Below are 24,078 nucleotides of genomic sequence, written 5' to 3'. Positions count from 1 at the left end.
ACAACAGAATTTAGGACCAAAAAGAATCAGTAGAAATTATTCTACTTCTGTGTCAGAAATTAATATCATGTGAAGGCTACTTTGTGAAGGTCTGGTTAGTTATTACAGAAAAGAGTACTGGTAGACAAAAGAGGAGGTGACATTGATAGGAATCAATATGAAAGGGGATCAAAACTTTTAGTTATTCAATGGAAAGTTAAGCAAATGGTATATGAATTCTCCTGCCAAGTCACAAATGTGTGGTAGCCTTTATACAGAAAAAAAAACATACCAGAGATTATAACTTAAATAAATAGTAGAAGTTTACAGAGATGAACACCATTCAGAATTAGAGAGGACACAGCTGAGCTAAACAAGCAAGATTGAGACTGATCACCATGCGTGTTCGTAACAAATGATAAATTAAACTAAATACGGTCTCTGTGAGCTGGTTGTACAGAGCAGATTCCATGGTATGTCTGACAAGGTCGCACAAAATGCTTGTGGTAGAACAGCAGGCGTTCTGCTTCTGTGTATCCTGTTAGCCATGAGTCCAATGAGAAGCTTACACAGGGTTTGGGTCAGCCTCTCCCCAGTATCACACACACATCCCAGAGCATCTCAAGGCACAGTATGTGAACTGCTCTCCTATGCACAACTCCCCTGCCCTGACTTTGCCAATCTGGTGAGCCTTTTATTTTTCTCTCAGCTGCTCGTTCTCACTGTTCCTGGTCACTCTGTGCTATGGAAGGGAGAGTCATCTGCTCAACAGCTCCTGCCCTCAAAACCAGTGTTTTAATATCACTTTCGCATCTTCTACCTCATGTTTTCCACAATGGCATCTGATTATTTTTTCTTTTAAAAGTTGCAGGCTCTTTAGCGATGATTTTTACAAGTTGTTTGCAGTTCACAAACTTTTCTTCTTCCTTGTATTTAAATCAATGTTTTAGATTTCCTCCCAAGGGGAATTTGACTGCATTGTTTATCTATTTATTTATTCATTTATCTTTTAGGAAAACAATAAATAGCTTTGGCTGTTAGGGGTAGAATAATCCCTTGATTTATGACCTGGATTAAGGAAGCAATATGTATTGCATAAGGTCAGAAGGGAGGAAAAAGAAGCATGAACACTTGCAAATATATGTTAACAATGCTTTTCAAAGTCAGTTCTGAATATTTAGATTTTTGCAGGCTCCAATGTGCAATGCTTTGAAGAAAGGATTGAAGAGGGCAATCAAATGAGGGGAAGGAAATAGATCCAGCTGCCCCTTCAGTAATTATTTTCAATCTTCATTAGAAAACAAAAAGAAACTAAACCAAAAAGCAAAATTGTTATGAGGTCAAAAATCTCCAAAATGTCAAGTGAGGGTAACCACAATCCAGGTTACTTTTCAGAAAGACTGATACTATGCTTTGAAGAGAAAAAATTCCCATTCAGTTAAATAGAGGATTCCAGAAATCAGCAATAACATCTACAAATCCTTCCTTCATCAAAGCAGGGATGAAAGGAGAGATTGCAGAACATAATTTAAATTAATGTCTTCCCTTGTTTTTCAAAGTTGAGAGTAAGAAGATGCAAAATATGACATGTTAGAGTACAAGAGACCTGTAAGGCAGGATAGAAAGCTCGTAAGAAAACACACTATAGCTAAAGGAAGAACAACTTAGGTTTCATACTCCTAGGCAGGATATTTAATTTCTGTAAAGTGTTGTGCACCCAGCTTCTGTACCACATGAAAGACCATCTATCCATATCTTATTGCCCTACTGTGGAAGCACTTGCTATGCAGCTCTCATCATGCCATAAGCTCTCTTATAGTTTTGCCCCCTCTCTTGATATGAAGGAGTATAATGCATACATTATTTAATTCATGTTTTTGGAGGAATTCAATGTTTTGATGAAGAGTTCCCTAGAACTTCATAATTGTATGAAGAGATCAATCATTCTTTGCAAGCTCTGGGTAGGCTTCAGGGAAAAAAAAAGAAAATAAAAGACAAAATCAACATCCACTGATTCAATGGCTGGAAAAAATATTGATCAGTTGGGCCATTCTCTAAGCTCATTTCATTCTCTGTGTGAAAGAAAACAGCAGTCTTTTAGAGATAAAAGATACTCTAAAGGCAGCATCTTTAATGCATTTCCACAAAGGGACATGTTTTAAATCCTTAAGGAGCTCTTTAAGTCCTCATTTTTTAAGCACTTCTTGGTAGCACTTTAACTCTTTGAGCATGCAGGGCCAGCAGAAATTGTTTTAGGACTCGTTTTAATACAGCTTTTGCATGGGCATATAATTATTGCTTTAAACTGCAGTACCTCCTAGAAGCAAGAAATAAAGCTCAGCTGGGATAGGTGCTGTGCTAACATTAAGTCCTAGTCTGGCTTCCCACTGAGGGCCTGTCAGTCTAAATAGCCAAAACAGGATAAAAAGAGAGGACGTATTTGGGAAGCCATTTCACAGACATGGAGCAGACCCACTGAGAGGCTGAATGACCTGACCAGGGTAACACTAAGGACTTAATTCCAGACAAGAATACAGAACAGATTTCCCAAGCCAGCCACTAGCACAGAAAACATCCTTCCTTTCCATTGCAGTTATGCTCACATTTCCAGTAACACTTCAAAAAAGGCAGTTTTAGTTTTAGTGGCAGGCACTTCCATTTCTTAGGAGTCAATGGCAAATTAGAATTATAAATACTGTGCTGGACCATAGAAGTCCTGTCTCTCTTTTTTTTCTCAGAAAAACCAGAGACATCTCCAGTCCAACTATGGTGTGTCGTTTTGTCAGATGGTGTCCCGTGGCAGAACCTGCGTGACTCAGCATTGAAGCACAGAAGAGCAGCTGGCAGTGCATTGAAAGAGGGAGGAAACTGGAGGGAGGGGGACACTTCATTTCAAAATGACCTTAATACAAGCTTTTGCCTCTGGAAGAACACATCACATCTCTTTCCACAAAAGCCATCTGACTCCTTCCATCCCCAGGAAAGCACCCTTCTGCACAGCTGGAGTGCTAATTAGAGTAGTGCTTTCAGGTCCTAACTAACCACATGTGTTATGGCTCTGCTTCAGGAATGAGACATAGTCAAGAGCCAACTAATGCTTTTGAAATGTTACAGTCTAAATTAACAAGACTGAGCCATGAAGCATAAGCAAGAAGAGCCAGGAATTAGCTTTGGGTCATGCAGTTGCTTTCAGAGAAAAAGTCTTCTGGCCTTCAGGAAAATCCTGACCCGCTTGATCATTTTGGCCTGGGAACATGAAGGGAGAAATGTGACAGGGAGATCTCTCTGTTTCTAGTAGTGCCTCACAGAATTTTTAGCAGGACAATTTAGCAGGGCCTGTTGCAATAGGACAAGGGGTAAAAGGTTTAAACTAAATACCAGTAGATTTAGACTAGATATAAGGGAGAAATTTTTCACAGTGAGGGCTGTGAAACACTGTCACAGGTTGCCCAGAGAGGTGGAAACACTCCTGGAAACATTCAAGGTCAGTTTGGACAGGTCTCCAACTTGATCTAGTTGAAGATGTCCCTGCTCCTTGCAGGGGGGTTGGACTAGATGACCTTTAAATGTCCCTTCCAACCCTAACTATTCTGTTATTCTATGATTCTGTGATTCTATGATTCTATGATTCTATAATATAAGTGCTGAACTGGAACATGAGCTCTGTCGTTACAGCGTGCACCCTTTTAAAGTGGAAAGACAGGAAGCAATGTTTGTTAATAGTGTGTGGGAGGAAACCCTTCCTGACAGTAATGGGCTCTCAGCTCTTACTATTAAAAGCAGAGCAGTGTCTGAAATAAGCTTCAAAGCACCAAGTTCAGGGAAGGCTATCCACTTCACAGAAGAGGAGAGGAAACAGGAGGAAGCAGACAAATGTGAAATTCCTCTTCCCTCTCAAGCTCTTCTCTGGCTGATGTTCCCTGCAGCCATTAGTAGGGACAGGAGCTCGAAACCAATCTCTCTTTCACATCCTTCTTAGACAAGATCACTACTCCTTGCTTGACTTTGAGAAACCATCTTTTAAAATCACAGCTAGAGAGAAAAGCCATGATGTGATCTGTCCATCATAGCAAGTCATTCAGGAAGAAACTGCAGCTTTTCACATTTCAGCCACTGGTTAGATATTCTGATGCCTTGTGGCTCATGTTGTATGAAATAATACATTTTGGATGGGTTTCTTGGCTATCCAATCTATCCACAACCCTAAATCTCTGGTTCTTATTGAAACGGAGGAACACTATCACTCATAGGCTCTGCGAGGGAAGAGAGAAATAAGTGTCTGCCTACGCTGCAGTTCAGTGTTGCAATTACAGCAGACATAAGTTTCCATCGTCGAGTTTGTAGCAGTAGCTATGACAATACAGCAGCACAGGCTGTGGTGTGGTAGCAAGCCAAGAAAATACCCAGAATCCCAGTGCTGACTTTCAGACTCTATGCAATTCTTTCATTTTTGTTGCTACCTGCACTTGCTAAATTAGATCTAAAGCAAATACAACTACATAAGCTGCAAACATACCTTGGGAATGTGGAACGAGCATACCCTCAGGCAGGGGAATGTTGGGAATGAGAACAACCTTTTTGCAGCGACGTTCGTTTCTAAAAATAAGTGCATCACAGCTGACAATAAGCATTTTTGCAAAGTATTGCTTTCAGATACTAGATTGGAACAGCTGGATGCTCACTGTTTTCACTTGTAGAGTCAGTCTTTGGATTTCCAGAAACACCTAACTCAAAACTCATCAGCTACTAGAAGACTGTTAAAGTTTTTAATGTTTGGAAGAAATGTTTGAAAATTCATTAATTTCAAAAGAATTTTATTGCTCTAAACAGAGATAGGTGATCTTTATTCTGAATGCTTTTGTTAACATCTATTCAGATTAAACCCATGAAATCTTGCAAATCTGGCATTTTTTGGCTTGTTTCCTTCTGAGGTTTTCAGTGTTTGTTAATTTTTTTTCTGAACCACTTGGAAATATAGAAAAAGAGAGAAAATATCATGGGCCTGGGGTGAAAATTTAGGTCAGTTCTAATTTCACCTGAACCAGTTCATCTACCTCTATCAGCAACCCAGAGCAGGATAAGCTGCAGTAGCCAGTATACATAGGAAAAGGAAATTACTACTGTTACAGGTAAGGATTGTATCATAGAAAAGCTGGATTTATAGCTAAGAGAGTAGCAGTGTTTCTCTGTACATGTTCTTGCACAGTTGCACTTTTGATGGGTAAGAGAATTATATCTATAGCCCCTATTTGCTTGGTGCTGGATTGTGGGTTTCTTATTATGTGTCCAGCTTTGCTTGCACTCACAGACCACAATTCAGATTGCAGTGACGATTAGCAATATCCACTTACACATGAGAGCTAAAGTGCTACAAACAAAACCAAAATCTGTGTTACAAAGTAAAGAAAAATATAATTCTTGTTAGTACTGTGTGTTGATTTATCTCCTTCAGTTCCTTTATCTTTTTTTTTTTTTAGTGAGAAGAAGAATGCTTAAAAAGTTAAAAACTAGAGCAAAAAACCCCAGTAAAAAACATAAAATCAAACCTGAAATTCTATGCTTATATATAAACATAACCAAAGGTACACTTATATTTCTTACATATGCAAATATCCTTGGCATGCCTACATACAGTATTTTAGAGATACTATCTTTATATAATCAGAAATAGAAAGAAATTAATTTTTGTGGCTGGTCTTTTTTAATCTATGGTGTCAACTAAGACACATTACTTACTTACATTTTTCTACAATCTTTTGTTTCTTTGTTCTCACACCAAATCTACACGTAGCAATACTAAACAGAGATTTTCAATACCCATCTCAGAGTGAAGCTCCAGCACAGCTGATGCACTCAGCCCTTGTTTCTGTGTAGAGGCTGACTCTGGGGCAAACTATGCAGGCTAAACAGTCACTTCCATAGGCAAAGTCCTCTTTCTACTCCTAAAATGGTTAATCTAGTAGGATAGTAAGGTTTTCATCAACACAGTCTGTGGGAAGCATGTCCTCTGTTGTGCAACAGGCCTTGCTCTGCAAGGTTGATAGCTAAGAGAGTTTGTATAAACAATATTCTATAATTTAAAATCCTCATTTTTCTGCAGTGGTGAAAATGTGATAATCTGTGATAGCACTCCATGCTAGCGGTTTGCCAGATGTCAGACACATGTCCTGGTACATATATAATATCTACAGAACAAAGAGGTTTCAACCTGGAATCAGTTTGATTTCAAGCAGTGTGCATGTATATATATCTATAATTAGCCTTATTATTGTTCTTATTAAAGGGTAATTTTTCTTCGAGCAAAATAAACTGAGACTCAACATCGTTGCACCAAATTGCACTATTGCTCTCCAGTCCAAGAGGTTTTCCTTGGCATATTGTCTATCCATCTCAGAAACAAAATTTTCTTTGATTTTAAAAAAGCAGAGATTATGCCACAGGTGACTTCACTGTAGATGAGTGGGAAGAATCTGGTCTGCGATTTGTTTAAGTGTGGCTGCAGGCAGGATGCTACACTGCTTTGGATGAGTGGTGTAGATAGAAGACAAACAGTTTTCACATTACATATGATCCATGTGAGTGCTAGAAGAGCACTCACAGCCCATTCGATGTAGAATAGGACAGGACAGGCAGTGCCTGGATATGTGACTCCAGCCCTTACTGTGGCTATCAACTCTACTGCACGGTCGTATCAGAAAGATTTTCACAGCCCTTAAAAACATGTACAAGGCTTTGTTTTCTCCTCAGCTGCCAGCAGTTATTGAAGGAATTTTGCTTAGTGTCTCCATGTTCTTCATAAGAAAGCACAGTTCTGGCAACAAAATTACTTTTCTTAAAGGTCTAGTGTGCTCTTATTCAACTCTTAGCAAATCAATACAGGGAAATAATATAAGAAATTATTTTTTATGCTTTGTTTATGCATGTTTTCTGTAGGATCAGAATGATAAAGCAAGACAATGCCCACTTATTTGGTAATGAACTCTTGGTAATGAAAAAGTTGGACTGGTGTCCAACTATTTGTAAAGTATCTGAATTTTCTTAGGCTGAGGTCCCTGACAAAACTTACTTCCATGAGTCAGACCAATGCTGTGATTATGTCTGTTGTCACTTTTTTGTTGTTTTGAATGACTGCTTTGAATCCTTGAGTCACTGAGAGTCACCGCACAACTATTCAGCTGTATCCAGCAACAATATGTCTACTACTCCCATGCCAGCTTATTTCTCCAGTAAGAGCTGGATCTTCAAATGGTGTGATGGTGAAACATGTATCCAGTGAGTGCATTCCCACTTCATGCATATGTTTTCTCGGAAATAAGAATATCTGAAAAAGCATAGATAGTGTTACTTTGTGGTGCTTTCTTTATATTGTCACAATGCAGGTTAATACTTTGCTTCAGGGACAGGAAATTGCAATAACAATGTGCCATCACGTGTTTTTTGCAACAAATAAATTGGCATCTCATTGTATTAATTTAAAATATGCATGTATTACTGTGTAGGACTCACTTATGATACTAAACTTTGTTGTCCATTTATTTCCAATTACCATTTTTTTCAAATTATGATAATATTTTTCTTCTATGGCTTGAAGAAAAGAAATCCCAGGCTAATGTAGTTGTGAACGTTAAGGCGTGGAGGTGTGGATTGAAATCTCAATAAAAATATTTTTTTTATTACCATTCATGGGCTTTGGATCAGTTCCAAATTGGGTTTCACAGGATGTTCCTTTATTCAGAAACATTCAGAATAACAGAATCACAGAATCATTAAGGTTAGAAAAGACCTTTAAGATCATCAAGTCCAACCGTTAACCCAACTTTCTAGCATAATACACAGCTAGAGGCAAAAATGCCCATTATGAACCAATCTAAAGTCATCAAATTGATTTCCTCCTGTACTTTTAATGACATCTTTTGCAATTGCAGCTAGTAACCTGAGCCATAGGGGCCATTGGTGTCCTAGGTATTAGCAGAGCCACAGAAACAATGCATGTTAAAATACTCAGGCTCCAAATAAACAAGACAGATGTAAGGCCAGGAAGCTTAAAAAGTATCCTAGGGGTCCTTTAACCTCAAGCAATTAATACATAATTGTAACTCGATGATTTCAGACCCTGAAAATACTTAGTATGAAAGTGGAGCCTTAACTTCTATTAGTGTCTTAAATGCTTTTTCAAAGTTTTACTTTAGCAAGTTTGCCTAAATTCACACGAGAATTTAGCTCCAGATAGGAGGTGCAAACAGAGACCAAGAGACAATATCCCTGATCGTTTCAAAAAGCTACTGGGTCACTGGTAAAACAAAATATGGGTCTTGTGCCTCAAAGCACAACCAAGAAATTAATTCAGGAAAAGTGTCACTACTTTAGTAAATATGTATGTGTGTATTTGAAGTCTTTCAGCCTTGTGCCTAACACCAGCAGAGACACCTGTAAAAATTCCTCCTCTTATAAGTAACACTTAAAAGACTTGTTCGTTTAGAACAATTTTTGAAAGATCGTTATTGCCTTAATAATGCTGTCTATTTATTTACACTAGATTTTTTTAAACATTGGATCATATTTAAGATTTAAAAATGTTTCAGGGTGCACCACACAGATAAATACGCATATATCTTTATCTTTACCTTGAAATAACAGGCCTTTTTGTTTTAATATGAAGCATCATGAAAGTGCCGGCAGAACACAGCATGAATAAAATTGCTATTTGCATTTCTTTGGCTATCATGATTATTTCATTTAGTAAGTTTTCATGTGAGATATTGATTAGATTATTCCCCGCCCCTTGCTGGGTCAGTAAAATGAGAGATGATTATATGTAGTCACTATGAAGAAAGATTTCACAATCAAACTGTGAATTGTTTCCTGGTAAAGTTCTGTCTTAGGCAGCCCTCTATCATGGTGATTGACTCTATAGTTCAGATTCTTTTTAGGAAAAGGGTTGGTATGCCGTTACTATGACTTATCAAAGGTAGTGACCAAAGAATTTTCCTGGAAAAATGCAGCAATTTTTGAAATCACTATTTTCTTCTCAAAAGGAAAAAGTCAACATCAAATATACACACACATATATATACACACACACAGAGATATATGTATGTTAAATGTGAAAACCTGAGAAGAAAATTAAACATTTCAGATTAAGTTTTGAAGTGTTGAAAATATAGCTATTTCAAAATGAAATATTTGTTCTTCATTTCAGCATTTGTAAAGTAATATTACCATGACAATTGCTGATATTTAAAACTTGCTCATTCCATTTTGAGAAGAAAACAGATGCCAAAATATCAACATTTCCCATGGGACAGTGATTTTGAATAGCTCTAATCAGTGTCATTTTCAGTAGCTATTGCTCTGATGTTTCTATCTGTCTTCAAAACAACTGCTGTTGGTTTTCTGTCACTCAGAATAAAAAAGCATGGAATCAGGAGATAAGGAAGGGACCTCATAAATTAATCTAATCTGTTCTCCTCTGTATCATGTAAACAGGATACCTGTGTTGTTTTGTTATCAAAAATTACTCTTTGCAACAATCTGTTTTTTTCACAGACTGGGAGGAATCATGGAATATCATCCTAAATTTGTATTTGCTCTTTCATCACCAAGGAAGGATTCATCTCATCTAATCTGCTGCTATCTGAAAGTTAGGTGCCTAGTTGAACTAATCAGCCATTCTCTATCAATAATCACAGCAGAGACAGAGTTGTTTATCTTCCCTCAATATCAATAGTCACTGACAGAGAAAGATTTATACTTTGCAGAACACACAGAAGGACTCACCTTCCCACTGCTGCTAGTTCTCTCCTCTGATTGTCATGGGAAAAGTAGATCAGATTAGATGCTTACTTTAAGATTAATTCTCACTTAGGTCTTCACCTAGACATGCTCATTATACGTACTAATGAATGATGTGACTTTTACTGCAGGGTTCAGTATTAAGCATCTTTTACCTTTCTGTATCTCCTTTCACCCAAAAACAGTGCTTCATAACCCCTAATTGGGTGTAAGATATGATTTTTTTTTCTAGTGAGACAGACCAAATGTTAAATAGAAATGGCATCACAAAATTTAACATTCAGCCTTTTGCTACTGATGTTATCAGAGTAAGGAACAACTGAGGGAGGAGACAATGGAATTAAAATATCTTGCATCACCTTTTGCATAAGAAGATATTAGCAAGATGTCCATCCACAAGCAAGTCTCAAATAATAGAATTAACACTTTAAAATAGAGTGTTCATTAAAGCCGAAGGGCAACAAGTGAGCAGGATCAGTCAATATTAAACAGTGAAACAATAACTGAATCATGGCATAGGATGTGAAAGGGAGACATAAGCCTGAATTCATAAAAGAAAGTTAGATCCCTACAGCCTTCTTGATTCTTTGTGAACATTGACATGAAGTAAGTGAACTGACAAGTCACTCTGCTTTTGAACATCCTTTTCTCTACCATCCTGAGTCATAGAGGAAAAGATCTCCTGCAATGTTGGAAACTACAGCAGCTTTGTACCCTCTGGCTCTGTTCACTGTTAAACATGTAAGTAGATCCCAGTGAGATCAAACAACATTTAACAAATCAGGACTTTAGGAAATGTATTGTTTAGTATAATACAGAACAGTTTGGACTGTACGAAAAACATTAATTAAACAACCTTTTGTCCAGGTGAGGCAGAAGAACGAAACGGAAAAAAACGGAAGATATTCCAGAGCATTGAACTATATGAGTGGATAGCTTAGTGCAGTTCAGTGTTGATGGACCTGTGTAAGAAGGATCAATCCTTGTCTACCATGTGGATTCTCTATTCAAGCTACATTAGCTATAACATCTGAGAACGTGTGAAGAACAGAGTACTGTCATTTGGTAAAGAAGCAGTGCAGGTGGAACTCTGAATCTGGGAATCATCTCGGGTTTTGTACCTCACAAGCAAAATATGAATGTCTAGATAGTGACAGTGAAGATTCCCAGATATTTGATTTTTATCAGAGGACACATGGACAAAATGACTGCTGGAAAGCTAAAGATAAGAGGAAAAGACAGAAAGACTTCTATGTGTTATGGTGGTATGTGCTGGTGGTATGCCCAGACTTCACTGAGCTGGCTTTTTTATTTCTTTCTTTTTAGTTACATAAGCATGAGTAGAAAATCAGTAAATATGATAAATTGCATATTTAAAAACTGTTAAAATTGGATTAATCTTCCATGCTAAAATTAATCTTCATGCATTTCTGCAATATGAAAGCTTCTGCACACATGAGTTTTTCAAGATACAGGCAACATTTGGTCATTTATTTGGTCAATGAAACAGCAACAGTTAGCAATGCTGAGACAGAAATAAAGATTCATGCTTCACGGCTTAAGTCAAACACTAACCAAGTCTAAAAGAAAAAAATAAAAGAATGATATTTCAAAACAGTTCAGAGATACTTAGATTCCTATATATGTTACACATGTACCACCCTATAACATATGAATAAGTATCTTGGTGGTGGTGGATGTATAAGTTTATTCTCTATGATTCTCTATTTTGGCCTGAAAGTTAAGAGAAAGCATTTAAGAGGAACTCTATTTAAGAGCACACCCCTTTTATGAATTTCACTCCAGTGCTGTCAATGGAAAGACATGCACTTTGTTCTTTCTGGGAAATTGAAATGTTTTTTGTTTGTATCTTTTTTAAACCACCAAATTTAATTGTTTGCTTCCCTGGCTGTAATGAAATAAGAAGATAATGAGTTTTTCATTGTTCACTAATTGTATACTAAAGATGAGACATAGTCAGCCAACTGTAAATGGCTGCTTTACTGTAATGTTCAGATATTTCAGTGCAAATAGTCACAAATACATCTGTTCCTGCATAAAGTAAAATGTCTGTGTTATGAAAACAAGCTGATGTAGAGAGCAATAAAAAAATAACTATGATGACTTCTGTTGATTAGGATTTGGTGTATTGTTTGAGTTGCTTTTGACATCTCAGAAACACACTTGCATGTTTCAGCATCATAAAGACAGGCGATATTTCAGCAACTTTTCTTGCTCTGTAGTATTTAGAATAGCAAACCTAGAACTGGTATTCACAGACAATATAAATCCTAAGATCTAAGTAACTTTGCAATGCAAAATGACAAAACCTGTTAAGGCTCAACAGGCGCCATCTTTTCCTTATCTCGGTTGTTTCTAAAAATAAAGGCTCCCAAGGTGAATTAAGCATCAAAGTTATGTTAACTTTGAAATTCCTGGCATGTATGTGTTCTCAGTTTTTTTCTGTCTGTTTTGGGAATGGGCTTGATTTAACATTCTAATCTGATCCAAAGTTCCCTGAAGGATCCATATAGAAGTTTTAACCCTATTGAGTTTAATGGCAGCTTTAGTATTGATATAAAAGTGGCTAGGATTTCATGTTAAAACTTTCAATCAGATCATCCATAATTCAGAGGCAGAAAATGACTGTTTAATCAGCAAGCCCATTTCTCTGTGGAAGAGGAAGGTGTCAGCAGACAATATTTCATAATAGACTTGATCCAAAACTCACAGAAGAAAAAGAACAGACTTATGTAAGTTAAACAACAGGCTCTTGTAGACTTTCGGTGACTTTGACAATATTCAATATGCCCACTGTTCAAAATGATACCGCTCCTTCCTAACAGATCAGGTCCCTTTAATAAAATACACAACCTACTTCATTCTACAGAGAAACATGTTTATTAGTTATTTAGTGATCACAAGATATTGTGGCATGATTTCATAGCAGTAAAAAAAGGTATCTAATTCTAATTATGAACTTTTCGAGCATTATTTACTCTGTCTAGCTTTTCCATTAGGAAATAATAAAAAGGATTGACTTTGAAAATAATAAAAGCTGTGTATCTTGTACCACGGGAAGACATTACTCTTGGCTCCAGAGGGGCATACATCTATATACACCGGTTGCATTTTTCCTGCCATTCACCATTCTGCGACACAGCACAGCACGGCTGGTGACACAGCCTGGCAGCTAGCGGGGCTGGAAGCAGAACTGGCACCTAACATGCAAGGTAAGGCATTCCACGTGCTCCCTGCCTTCACCTGTGAGTTTGTGTCTGCTCCCGGCTCATCTGAGGCCAGTAGAATGATGACTGGGGAATGCCTTGTGGAGGTCATCGTTTAAAAAGCATAATTAAACCCAAATTGTTTTAGGGAAACTGGAAGCATAGTACATTTCACTCCGGTTAGGCTATGAACATTTTGGCTTAGCTGATTTTTAAAATTATTATTATTTAAGAGTATTTTGAGTTCTGGCTACCTAAACTTACACAGAGAAATCTTTTTTTCTTATGGGTCACGCAATTTGCACAGAACTCTGGGTGATTTGGCAATGCCTTGCATGCCGTTGTTTATTTTCTGAGTCCTTCCACCTTTTTTCCATTTCATTAAGGTTAAAAATGAAAGCAGAGATAGTTCACACAGTTTGAAAACAACTGTGTGATAAGCCCATGCTGGCAGGACCATTTTTGTATTTACTATTTATTTTATATTTTTATATATTCATATGCACCTTATCTATATGCATATTTTTATATATTTTTTATATATATAGACCATATTTGTAGTCACTGTCATCTAGAGCATCGCTTTGGTGAAGAAGGGAGTCAGGAAGGTCTGAATGACAAGTGATCACTGCTTTATTTATTACTAGCCCCAGCTGCAAAGATGGCATTGAGGCCATCTCTGAGTGTGTTGTTGGGAAAAGGGATACTACTTTTCTTAGGATTTACTAGTTCATCAAAGCCTTTCCTTTGAGTCCTTTTGAACTAATGAACATTCAGTTTATAACAATCATTTTTGGCTTAAGACCACAATTGCAGCCCTTATCCTCAGAGCACTGAAGAAGCAAAGCTTCTCCAGCAGAAGCACCTCTAGCAGAAGTGATCCTGGGTTCTGAACCAAACACCCCTGTTCTCTCGCAGAGGCTGCTGCTGCCTGAGACTGAAGAAAGAATGAGCAAAATATTGGATTGGTACTCATTGTTTGTATCCTTGAAGCAGGCAGAAAAAGAAATTAATAAGCTTAACATCATGAAGAAGAAAAACAAACATAAAGTCTCAAAAGGAAAGGAACAGAATTCACATTAAATCCAAATCCACATACACCTAAACTCTTTTCTTTGTGTTTGGGATGGGGGGCTGAGAGGAAGAACACACATTCATCCATGTGTCTCCCCAAATGGATGTTTTGCAAGGACCTCATCAAATAGTCCAGGAATCTCCAGGAGATAGAATATATGTTACAGAGGGTAAAGATCAAGCAGCTCTGAGAAGAAGATTATTCAGAATTAAACTGCACAACCATTTTAGATGCTTCCTCATTATTAGTGGCTTTAATAGCAGCAGCTCTTATGCATTGCACTTCTTCTAAACGTGTATGCATTTGGTGCACTTGCAGTGGCCATTCCAGTTGCTCACAGTAAAACAGATCAACACTTTTTTTCCCCCCAATTTTCATCTAGTTCGTGTGCATTTCTTATTATGATTCTGCAATGACTAGAACTAATATATTCTGAATTCCTGCTACAGAGAACCTATAACACAACCAGTGAGCTAAACTCTTCCAATGACTTTGTGACTTGTCTACTTGAAAAATGTAATAAGCAGAGTACCAGGATAAACATACACGTGTGTAAGTGGGTATTATTGTTTGCTTAGTGGTGAATAGTCTATTTGAGTTTATGCTCGGCACTTATTATCAGGCAAACACTGCTAGTCATGATAGCATTTGCTGTCTGGCTCAAAGAGAGAACCCAGTAAGGCAAATCCTTGGTAAAATTCAGCTGTCTTCAGCCTTGTGCTGAAATGGGATATTTGCCATTGATTTCACAGTAGAAAGGATTGCTCCATTACCAAGACTTTGTTGCCTCCAGAGGATGTGGTTGTGTTTGCTGTTAAGGGTGAATCTGTTCTATCTCATCTTGGCTGGGCTGTTTCCAGCTCTGTGGAGAGGCTAGTTTTAAGGCTCACCAAAGGAGCTTCACAACATCGCCTACTAGTGGAGGCTGCTGGAGGCATGTTTTGAATTAATGTGTCTCTGTCAACAGACCACATACCCTACCCAACTACTGCCAGTGAAGATCTCAGCAAAATGCCAGGCCACTCTTCCTGTTATTGTTTTTTGCTTTGTGTCCTGCACCTTGAGTTAAATTTCACTTAGACTACTGAATTTCTGAAGGTGACTTCCTATAAAATAACAAAAGAAATTAAAGACTAAACAAAACAGAAAAACTGTAATGAAATTTCTTCACACAGGGTAAAAGAATAAAATGTAATTCTCTTTGAAAAAAACCATAATGTTTTTTCTAAACCTTTCCTTCCCTCTAGGACCTTTATTTATTGCATATTTCAGCAGCTACTGTCAGGTGATGAGTCTATCAAATGATAATGTAACTGCTGACTTCATTTATTAAACTTCACAAGGGCCAGGCATGAAGTGTAAATAGAAAAATCACTATCTCTGGATGCCAACAATGATAATTGCAGCTACAGTTACTGTGAAGGCAGTGGAGTGCTTTGCAGAGTAAATGAGAGGCAGGTTTTTCCTCAGTAGATAAACATCCTGTTATAGTTCTGAGAGAGTGGAGAGAGAACACAAACACCACAACTGTTTAGCAAATGCACTGCTTATCATTTGGCTAGTTGAAGGGAAAAGGTAGGAACTATAAAGTCAAGTAAAAATATAAGAACGAATATCGAACCTTGATCAAGACAGAGATATATGGCCTGACTTCTCTCCAGGTCAACACTACAGTGAGAATGAATTCTCAAATTACATCTCTGCATTATTCAAATAACAACTACCTGTTTCTAGCACAGCATTCTCCTTCTGTCTCCCCATGGGTATCTTCAGTGTGTTCCCATGGGCATCTTCCAGCATTTATGACTCTCATCTATCATTCTGCTTTGAAGGGCTAAGCTCAATGCAACACGATATTTACCAGTATTTCAGAAGGGAATGAAAGAGGGAAGATGGACAATTCATTACAAAGAAAGCAGCTTTGGGCACAAGTTGTAGACGTCTTCTCATTTTCATGCACAAAGACAAGGCTCAGATGTAAGCTTTGAGGGATTTATTATGGGAACCCTGAATGACTGCAAATGCAAAGCTTGGGGTATTGCCAAAGCAGCAGAAAGGAAGTTGCATCCCTCTGTTTACAGACCCACTCCTGGGTGTCTTCTTTGTTCCGTGAGAGTGAACAGTCCTGTTGTTATGCCATGAGCTGGAAAGTCAGGAGGCCATGGCTGAGTTCAGCACTCCACTCATGGCCAATGCTAGGGACAAATAAGCAAAGTAACCAGTGAAAGGGTCTCCAGACCTTTCTCAGCATCTCCTCCCTTGCTTTTGCAGAAGAGGCAAAGGAGGTAGTGAGAGAATTCAAAGACTGGCGATGCTTTCTCTCTGATTGAGTTCTGCAGCCCCAAAGATTAAGGATGAAGTTTAATTCTTTCTCCAACATTGATGACAAGCTTGGAAGCAGTCTTCTTTTTACCACAATCCTTTTGACTAACGTCAGCTGAATGAGACCATTTATCTATGCCTCAATTTCTGAAGCAATGAAATGGCGACAGCACTATTTCCCCATTGTGTATCTCAGATAGAAAGAATTTTAGTAGCACAAAGATGCTGTTTTGTTATTCTATACCTTATGGTAGGAAGAAAAGCTGGAAGAGTTGTTATTTCTGAATATATTTGAAGGCAGAAATTATTATTATTATTTTCACAGCAGGAAAAAACAAGAGCAGATTTCAGGGCAGGTGGTAAAAAACCAGATGCCATTGACAAATTAATAAATCTTCAAATAATAACAAGAGTAACTTCTCAAGTGAACTCAAACTGAAGTTTTTTTGGTAGTAGGTCAAACTAACATATGGTTGGCTTAGACACTGAGATGACAGACAGAATCTGAACAGAAGCAATCAAAACAAAATCTGTTAAGGAACAGACAGCAAAAATATGATCAGTGGAGGCAGGAAAATTAGATTGACAGCTAAGAGAAGCAGATAAATGATAAGTAAGTGATTTGGCTTTTTTTGGTAACAGCAGTTCAAGCAACTTCCCCCCCTGCTATAATATTTCACAAACTTTGGATATCTTAACAGGTTGATAATAGGAAAGTCATTTAAAAGTAAATACTCTGTTTCCATAGGGAGTGTAACACAAAGCATCACTGATCCTGTTTCCAAAAAGGATATACTTTTGTAGTTGCCTGAATTTAATCTTTTATCTACAAAGTAGACCTAGATGTATTTCTATGCCCATTTTTACCAGAGTTTCTGCCATGTTAGACATCAGTGAACACATGGAGGAAATGAAAGACCCCGACAAACGTCCAACAGGCAACTTTAGCAGGAGGGTCTCAGCATTGGCTTTCCTGGTTTGCTAATTGCTCCTGCAACACTCTTTGGGGGAAGGTCAGACAAGATACCTGCAGCAACACAAGTGTTATCCTTCGCTCCCCATCCCCCTGCTGCTGTCCATTGCCAACCCTCAAACCAAAACATACCATGCAGAGCTGAAATAGCAGAACAGACCTTATGAGCACTTTTAATCTGCTTCAGTGCAAACTCAGACAGCTTAGTTTAAACACCCTTTTGAAGTAAATAATCTGCCCAAGTCCATTATCTATATCTGGCAATATCCAACATATGTAGCAAAACATGGGTAAAAATTATAGCTCCAATGGAATCAATGGAAAATCTTCTTCTTATGTCAGTGGAATTAAGATATGTAGCCAACAAAAACTGAAAAACCTGCTGTTGCCATGGGTAAGTTACAACCAATGCATAGTCTTACTTCAGGCTCCTTTGTGATTCTTGAATTCTTATCTAGAACAGTCAGAGGGTGGAAGGATAAGACTTAGTTGAAGAATCATAGTTAACATATTAGTTTTGAGATATCTCTGCTTGCACTTGTGGATATATATATTTATTTAGCACGATACCGTGAACTCAAAGAATTTTGACAGAGTTCCTATTAGCCAAAGTAGCTATGAAATCTCTTCATCCCGTTTTGCTTTCCACCTTCTAATTCATAAAAGAGCAATAAACCCTTGTGAGTTATTTTGCTAACTCTACTGCGACCACTCCACAGTTGCCAGCTACAACATGGTTTTATTACTTGTAATCACAGAGTGGCATATTTTCTATGAGTTCACGTGCATGCCTTCAGAACTGCAAGAGTAATAAAAAAAATTAAAAAGTTAATCTTTGCTGATTACACTCTAAGAAGTTACATATTCATGTCTTACAGGAATGGTCATTTACTTTAGGGACAAATAATTATTTGTAATTATATGTAAAAATTATAATTGACCTCTAAGGGTCTATCAACAAAGCCCAAACCTGACTGGCAATGTAAGAAAGTCAAAAGATATTTAGGTGCTATGTAAACGTATATATTCCAGACAGGTGACTAAAACCTCATCATATCCAGGGGAACTGAAAACTCAATGTTCAGCAGAAGGAGCTGCACTAAGACCATGACTTTACAGGTGACAGTTCATTACTGCTGGTTTCCTGACTGGCAGTAAGAAAGAAGAGGCCAGCCCCAGGTTCTGGCTTTTAAATGAGAAAAGTATGTCTTGTGCTTGGTGCAGAGCCAGAACTATAACCAAATCCCACTCTCTGAAATGAGCATCCCTCTCACAGGCTCTCCCTTTGGCTCAGTAAGGCCTGATTTCCTTCTTTGCACAGTGTCACAGTCTGAACACGAGGGACAGAAAATGCATGTCCTTTAGACTGGACTGCACTCAGGTGTTTAGGGTCCTTCCTGCATATGCAGGTGTTAAAGGAAGGGTTTAGCTGTGCAGGCCCATGGGTCTCTTTTGAGCCATACATCCCCACCTGATTTATGTGCCTAATTCCATAAATGGAACAGTATTTAGGACTCTCCATCCTTTCCAAAATTTGTTTGGCTAGTATACATGGCTTCCCAGTCAGAAGGACTGTCATACTGTGGCCAGACCATTCCGTGGTCCCCACCTCTTCCCTCAGGACAGAGTTTTCACCTCACTCAGCAGCAGCTGGGGTGTCACAGCTGGATTCCCTGGAGATCCAACAGGGAAACACTGGAAATGGAAATGCCAACAACGGGCAATGGAACAGGGAAACCCCTTGGTGAACAGAACCCTCTATTGGTAGAAAGGGATATTGCCTCTCTTTTCTTACAAGGGTGTATTCATTTGTTATGACAAAGTGCTCAAGTTAACTAGACTGGTGATGGTTATACTAAAATTAGTACAAAAATTAGCCCAAGACAATGGGAAGGAGGTGCAGCTAATGAAGGCTTTTATCCCTTAGTGAACAAAGACAAACTTGTTTGCCAGATAAAGTCTTATTAAAGATGAGGTTAATAAAACCTTTCTCTCTTTTGTATTCTGCAGGCAATTCTAAGTTGTAGATTTGCATTTCCACTTCATTTCCATTTGTGGCTTTCTACACTTTTATGAGTAGGAGTTGGATTCCAGAATGAGAATACTGGACTATTATCCCAGGCATGAAATGTCAGGCTGTATATATTTACATTTCCTGAAGAACATATTACCTAGTGGTAAAAAGATAATAGAGAAACTATAATACATGTGAGAGATGATAGTATGAAATGCACAGAATTTTTAAGCCCTCTGAAACATCAATAGAAAATGTTTTCTGCCTACAGATATAGAAAACAATTTGTAAAACAGTAAAACAATTGGATGTGCTTAAGTCTGTATTGAGTCATCTTCAAGTGTCATCAAATAGACGAAAAAATCTATAAAAACCACACAGATTGCATGTGTTAACTATGTTCAGATTATGATTTGTACTGGAAAGAGGATTATCCCTGCATCGCTATTGTGGATGGTACAATCAAAGTCAGAGGTGCTTTTCGACCAGCTGAATTGAAAAAAGCTTAGTCTGGACAGACCGGTTCATGTAAGGTAGAGGTTAGAGGTATGCCACCCACTGCCATTAGAAAAAGGCTGGTCTGAAGGACAGAATCTTTAAGGTTTGTGAAATAGTGTTTTTCAGACTGATGGCTGCAATGCTGTGTTTCCAGCATGTTTCATTATAATATGATCCAAAATCCATTAGATTCTTTCCTTTTGTGGAACTACAAGGCTGGTAAATGTTTCTGATTTGGAACGTGAAACACACACCTTGCTTAAATATGTCATTCTAATAAGGTTCAAGAGCTTTACTGAATCAAAGCCTTTCCTAGTAGAACACATACTTTGCGATATACACTTACACAGAATTAAAAGGTTACCATTCCTCAGCTGAGATACAATAAGCATGCATCTATAGGTGAGCTGTCTGCTACAACATAAAACCAAATACCTTAGCTGAAGCTTCCTGTTGTTTACTTTTTCTTATATCACTTCAATTAGATCATTTGCAGCTATCAAAACATACACCTAGTCCCTCACCTGAGCTGACAAAAAAAAAAAAAGATCCACATTCGTTTGACTTTTCTGGAGTTACTGTAAATAGCTAAAGTCCCAATTCCAGTGATGCAGGGACAGGTATGAGATTTGTATTAGTCCTCACAGCACACTGGTTAAAAAGTCTCTTTCAGTGGCTGCCTTCTTGAGACTCAAGCTGTCTTTCTGCAGAAGTGAGACACTATACAATTCAATTTTTGCCATTTGAGAACTGCAAAGTACTAGTAAATATTTTACTATCCATTTTATGATTTTTTGTAAATGAAGTGCATAAAGGAGCTAAAGAGATTATAGCATTTTCTGTATTTCTATTCCTTCTTTACGAGCCCTCAAACATTAGGTGAAAATCTGTAAGTTTATCCATAATGTGCAATGATACAGCACATAGATTCTAATAGATGGTATTACAGTGCATAGAACTCCCAAAGCAGAGGCTGATGAAAATGGATTTCACTGCATGTGGAACTGGAAACGTACTTGTCAGCTAAACATTTCAACAATATTAAATTCATAATAAAAAACAAATAGTCATTATTATTCTTGGTGTAGTTACATGCAATCGCTAAGGTATCTGGCTGCCACTCTGATAAAAAGGGTATATTTTAAATTGATGATTTGTCCAGACCACAAATTGCAGAGGAGAAACAGCAGTGCTGCTCTACTAACAATTTATTTTAACCTTATGTTCGTTAACATGAACATTTGAAAAAGGATTTTTAACACCACTGATAAATGCCCATTCAGTGTTAAATGTATATAAAAAGATACTTTTTGGAATTATTTTTTATATCCTTTTTTTAATCACTTCTTGTGCCTCTTTGCCCTCTCTAATTAGTTAGCCAATACCTGCGGTGTTGAATTCTTTTTGCCAGAGAAAGCAATAAATTATATGACTAGAATGATACTCGATCTGATCTTACTTGCTTGAATTTAGATTTCAGGTTGGCTAAGCCACCCTCTAGAGGTAAGGTGGCTGTTATTTTCAGTTCACTCTAGAGACAGCCACAGGCAAATTCAATACTGAAATATGGTGAAGCACTGTTTTCAAATAACTTCAGCAGCAGTAAGGATATCATAGCACAGAAGCAACCAAGAGGATATTTTTGAGCTATTTGGTTACATAAAAAAAGGAATTTTCAACAGAATTCAACCATAAAATGTGTGCCACAGAAAAGGCAAGAAAGCAAAATACTTACCTTGCCGATAAATATTTATGACCAGTCCTGGCTCTTGAGTTGGAATTAGCAAAACATTATTAGGCCACCATCAGATGACCTGGTCACCACAGTCCTTCAGAACATCCTAGGATTGTAAAACTTTGAGCTAATGAAATTTCAGACTGTTGGTGGGTTAAGTGAATATAAGGAAATTGCTTCTCAGGAAACTGAGACACAAGACACTCTGGACTAAACTTCGGTTTGTCATTTTACTAAAGCTGATCTTGGGGTGAGCATGCTGGCTATATCACTTAGATACTAGTAGATCTCTAGGATTTCTTATAGATCTGCCTTTAAACAGATCTATAAGAAGATTCTCTACACTTTGGGCTGTTTCACTTATTTCTCCAAGGTAAGAACTAAGTGAAATGGCCCAAAATGTTGCAAGGAAAAAAATCACAGCAGCTCAAGTAACTGCATTGTTCGTCTCCTCTCTATAAAGTCCTTGCAAGACTTAGGGCCCATACTAGCAAAGCCTGAGTAGCCCAAAGCAGGCTTTAGAATGCACCTAATCTAGGCCAAAAATATATACTGTATGTCTTATTTTTCTTTAACTTACTCTACCCTGGACTGAGAATATTGCAGTGGTAAAGCCACAGTGGCTGGTACAGACACATAGGATCCTACAAACATAGTATAGGATCACAGGATCATGTTATGATCATCTGGGATGAAGGGGACCTCAGATGTCCCTAGTCCAACCTCCTGCTCAAAGTGAGATCAGCTATGAGATCGGACCAGATTGATCAAAACTTTTATTGAGCTGGTTACAAACTGCCTTGATTACAGCCACTGCAACCACTGCAGCTATGCGGAAGGCACTGAGTTTGCTCTTCAGTGATTTGCTCTCAGCTAGGGCAAGAGATAAGGAAGAGTGGGAATGCTTACAGAATGAGATATGAAAAGCAGTTTCACCACACTGATAGTCTACGGTTTTTGATTCACATTACGCATTAATAGGCCCAAGTTTACAGGCAGCTGTCTGTCTGCAACATTAAGGTAAGAATCTAACTAAAGCACCAGCTATGTCTGGACTCTGACTATGCAAAAATGACTAAGAGTTCAGAAAAAAGTATTTTAGCAAGGCTTGAAATGTAACAGTGTAGGTGGATGGCAAATCTGGTTTTGGCAGTAGGACTGGATGTATGTTTAATTAACAGTATACATGTATTCTTACCCTGATCTACTAGTGCATACTTTTTACCAAAGTAAGTATGTCCACCACACAAAGATGAACGCAAAGCCCCCGAAAGAAAGAAACAAAAAGAAGGATAGGTTCCCTGACAGCAGAAAAGGAAAGAGAAATACAGTCTTTAGACTGAGAGAGATGTAAATGCAGTGTTTTGGAGAAAGGAGGATTGAGTTACCCTGGTGAAAGTCAATAGGCAAGGATCTGTAATACACCCCAGCTTGCAAACACAGGCCTGTGATTTATTAGGAAGGCTCAATTTATTGCTGTAATCCTTGAGTACAATAGCTTTCAAAGTTTTCAGTTTCACAAACACATAGTAGATTATGCTTGTTTTTCTCTGGCCACATCTGTGACCCTGATCCACGGCTCAGTGCCTGAAATGGAAGCAGGATTAGAAAAATACCCACCTCTATAAAATCACAGGGAGGTGATAAGAGTCTTTCTACACACAAAGCAGATATGATGAGTGCTTTTGAATAAGCTACCCTGCTGGGGTGATTGTGTTGATTGGGAAAAGAGGGATAATCATGCACTGATTTGACTTTTTTTAATCAGATATGCTCATGAATTTTCTAAGCAAGAAAATCTAGTGGATAAATTTATTAAAACTGTATAAATTTATGCACTGAGACAGTTGTAGGTAGTATTTTTAACTTTCCTGTCTCAAATTCTTCTGCATTGTGTCAACGCTTGTGGTGTTCTTTCCTAGAGGTGGCTGCATTTCAGGGGTGAGACACCATTTATGTGATCAGTTGATCTTGCCTGCACAGTGTGATACAAATGCAGCAGGCTTTATTGCTATCTTTATTTATTATTGTATTATGTAGCATAGTAGCAGCAGCAATGTTTATTGTATTCTTTCATACACATGGTGGTGCCCAGAGGACCTAGGATTTATCCATTGTAAGAACTTGTTAATGGTTCCAGAAGTATAAACCGGTGAATAACAACTGCAAGAAACTGTTCTAAAATGCTTCTGCTTTTGCACAGAATCATCAAAATAATTAATTCATGCTCTTGTCAGTGATTTCCATCTCCTCTTCTCACCCCAAGAGACGTCACTTTGGGATTTTTCTCTTTTCCAGCATGACCCACTGAATAGTTACAAGAATAGTTACAATACCTCCAATAAACACAGATGGGAGTGCTAAACATGACAGTGCCCCATCAGATCATCTTGCAAGATTGCCTATGACACCAAGCTGGGTGGGAGTGTTGAATGACACCAAGCTGGTGGGAGTGTTGATCTG

Source organism: Phaethon lepturus, unplaced genomic scaffold (assembly GCF_000687285.1).
Source record: "Phaethon lepturus isolate BGI_N335 unplaced genomic scaffold, ASM68728v1 scaffold1231, whole genome shotgun sequence".
NCBI lineage: Eukaryota > Metazoa > Chordata > Aves > Phaethontiformes > Phaethontidae > Phaethon > Phaethon lepturus.
This window is presented reverse-complemented; position numbering follows the sequence as displayed.